We start from the raw sequence: 4059 nt of genomic DNA on the forward strand, positions 1-4059 counted from the left end.
GGCGGCGCCGCTAAGTGGCGTGGTGTATTCAGGTCTCAAGGAAACGTATAAAAATTATTAGATGTATACGAAAGAATAATGAGGTGTATACAAAAATTCTCGAATGGAAAGCATGTACAGCATACCTGATTACGTCAAGCAGGCTGGGTGACCATTTGTCACCGCCCCATTTCAGAGGGGATGACAATAAATCACCATCAACATCAACAACATCTTTGCAATCATCGTCAATTCAGTAGTATCTGGAAACCAGTAATGCTGACAGCGCTAACGTTAGCAAATGCGATTCGTTGCTTACAATCTGGTATGTTGTCAGGGTTTCAATGTAACCAAAAATTAGTAGGCAGAAATCAGGCATTTGTATTGGCTCAAAGGTTGCCCCTATTCTTAGCAATATTTACTTGAGTGAGGTTTACAGCTGCTTAGAGAAAGCCTTATGTGATAGCGTTATCAAGATATTTCGTTAAGTTGATGATTACGTGATTTTCTGCAATAGGGAAGAATTCGATACCGCTGCTACCTCAATAAGTGAGCAATGCAAACTTTGTGAAGGAGGATTAAAGTTTACCAAGGTATTTCCTCAGCGACGCGTAATTCAGTTCCTTGACATTTCCATGATCTTCGAACAAAATCACGTTTGTTGGCAATACTCCCCAAGATCTTCGAAGCCGTTGCTAAACTATAAATCCAAGATTCGAAAGAAGTGAAAAACGGAATTGCCATGTCGTGCCTTAAGTTTTCTCTCACCAGATCCTGCATGCACAAAATTAGCGCCAGTTCTAATGCGCAGGTTCGGCGCCTGTTAGAAGCAGGTTATCCTAGTGCAGCAGTAGCCACTGTTGCTGAGCGCCTAAAGAAGTCGGTTTCGAGGGGTACGGACGTGGTTACAGAAAAGAATAATAGCAAAAAAAAGAGTAGTGGCTATTCCGTACATTCATTCAGTGTAGCACAGGCTTCAATAAGTTGCAAGTAGATATGATTTTAATCTTGCTTTCACTGCTACCAATAAGCTAGGTAAGATATGCGCTGCCCTACAGAGGGAAAAGGAGCAGGTAAAAGGCAAAAAAAGAACAGATCTTTGTCCAGTGAACCACAATAAGAACAACAGTTTTACTGACTGTCGTATGGGTGTGGTTTATAAACTTTCCCTTAGCTGTGGCCAGTTCTGCATAGGGGAAACGGGACGGTGTATGAATCAGAGGCTAATGGAACACAAAAGGTCGTTAACCGGTGGATCGCCTTCTAATCTTTCCCTACATTGCCAAGATTGTGACTGCACGCCAGAGTTAGATCAATGAGCGATATTGTGCAGGAATAAGAATGAAGATGCGCGTCTTATGGTAAAAGCATGGCATATGTATAATGGTGGAAGTGCGTGCGTGAGTCAGCCTTCGATTACTTTACATAAGGAAGAGATTAAGTGCCATAGCAGTTATCTCTCACGTAGACCGGCACATGTACCCGACTGACACGTGGCATTCCTGAGCTTGCGCAGATGAGTTTTGTGTCTTCTTTCTTTTTTTCGCCTCAGTGCTCCCTTGAGTTGATAGTCGGCGTTCGTGCTGTCCACTTCTCTAGTCTTGTGTCCTGTCTGCACGTCTCACTTCTTTTTTGCATAATCGAGGCCGGTTGGCTTTGGAAACCCATGTTAAAACCATAAATGAGGCCGTGCAGGATGATATTGGTTGAACCTCTTTTGAAACCAGACAAGCCAAGCGTAAGATTACTTTTGAAAAAAGATTCTGGAACGGAGATGAAAATAAATTGGCAGCTAAACTGCGAAGAGTGTGTCTACTTGAAAAGCGTGGGCACAGAATGGAGGAAGAGGTACAGAAAATTTGCGGCCTATTATGGCGTAATACAAAGTGTAAGCAGGCAACCAGAAGCCATCAGAATGAAAAATGGGAGAACCGATACAGTGAATTGGATGCAAAGAATGGAAAGCAAAACGACAACAATGTTTTACAAGAGTGTGAAGAAAGAATAATAAAGAATAATAACGGTAGTATACCGGCCTCCGAATGGCATTATTTCAAGTTTCATAAATTTCTTTGAAACATTTTTAGACTACGTTAGCGCAAATAACTTTCGCCTCGTCTGCGGAGATTTCAATGTAGATGTCACAGGGGATAGCACCTTAAGCCAACGTTTTCTAATTTCCCTTCAGTCAACTGGTTTCGTGAATTTAATCAACACACCTACATGTGTTACACAGACTACTTTACCCTGTATTGATCTCCTCATTACCAATATTGAAACTATCGTCAACCAAGCTGGTACCATTACCTCAGATGTTAGTGATCACTGTCGTGTGTTTATGTTCTTTTACACAGATCCGAAAAATTGCAGGAGTCCTGAAACGCCAGTTCAGGTTCAATATATATCAAATAGCGCTCTGGCAGCATTCAAGTACAACATTATTATTCACGATTTGTCCTACTTATACAGGATAAAATACGCAGATGTTGCGCACACAAAGTTAATTTCCTAATTCATAACAATATACGCTTTACATTTTCCTTTCAAAGAAATTAAACACTAAAAAAAATGGCCAGGCTCAGCTTGGTTAAGCCAAGAATGCGTTGCATATTGCGCGAGTTGGGGCCCAGCTTTTCCTCCGGCTGTCGTGACGTCACGTCACGTGGTTGCGCTAAAGGTCAATGGTGGCTGCCCGGCCGCGCCCAAGGGCTGAACTGAGTGATTGCAATATGCAACACATAAAAATAGAAGCAACTTAATAACAAACATAGCAAACTTAAAAGAGAATAGACCCACATATGAGACGCGCAGCAATGAACAATGGCTCATACCCTCAATGGTGGCTGCGTGGCCGCACCCAAGGGCTGAACTGAGTGATTGCAATATGCAACGCATAAAATCCGAGAACCGTGGGTCACACCCGCACATATTAAAATGATAAAGAACAAGAATAAGCTTTACCGCGCTTTTCTACGTACTCCGTCGCCAGAAATTTTGATTAGATTCAAAAGCGCACGGAACAAACTAAACACTGAGCTTAGACACGCCAAGCGAACACATAATCAGCAAATCTTTTATGAACTTACACGAAAACAGCCCAATGAAGTTTGGAAATTCATAAATGACGTTATGGGCCATGGCAGAAAGAACGCGTCCGTAGGAAGAATGAACCATAAAGGAAGTGAGTTGTCGGGGGAAGCACATGCTGACCATTTCAATAGTCTTTTCACGAATACTGGAATACCAGTAAATCAGATACCGAATTCAGAAACGCCAATAAACACATGCTCCGACAGTGTTTTCCTTGAGCCTGCCGACGAATTAGAGGCTTACAGGACATTCATGAAACTAAACAATTGGAAGGCTTTAGACATCCATAACCTTCAAATAAAACCAGTTAAGTATGTCATAGAATTCATAGCTCCTGTGATTACTGATATTTTTAACCTGATTCTAGAAACTGGCGTCTATCCTGTTGAAATGAAGAAAAGTAGGGTGAGCGTCTTATTCGAGAGTGGTGACAGAAACGACACAAGCAATCGTAGGCCAGTCTCTGTCATTCCTATCTTTTCCAAAGAATTAGAAAAGGTGATATTCACTAGTTTGTCTAATTTTTTCCATTGTAAGAATATTATATGTGACGCCAAATTCGGCTTCCGGTAAGGGCGATCAAGAGAAACAGCACTCCTAACCATTAAAGAAATGATTGTGCGAAATATTCATGAAAACCTTTTCACTCTTGGCCTGTTTATTGATTTTAGTAAGGCGTTTGACTGTCTCAACCATAATATTTTCGTTTACAAGCTTTTACTTAGTGGAATCCGCGGAACACATCTGGCTCTAATAAAGTCCTACTTAGAAAACAGGAAGCAGGCATATATCTAGATATTAAACAATCATTTTTTTACCAGCGCAAAACGGTGTACCACAAGGCAGTGTGTCACGACTTTTGCTTTTTAATATATATCATAATGATATCATGAGCATTGATTGAACTGTAAAATTTATCATATATGCAGACGACAGCAGCCTATTAATTTCGGGTCCTAATGCAGACGATCTAATTATGAAATGTAATCT

This window comes from Dermacentor variabilis, chromosome 11, assembly GCF_050947875.1.
Source record: "Dermacentor variabilis isolate Ectoservices chromosome 11, ASM5094787v1, whole genome shotgun sequence".
NCBI classification, from domain to species: domain Eukaryota; kingdom Metazoa; phylum Arthropoda; class Arachnida; order Ixodida; family Ixodidae; genus Dermacentor; species Dermacentor variabilis.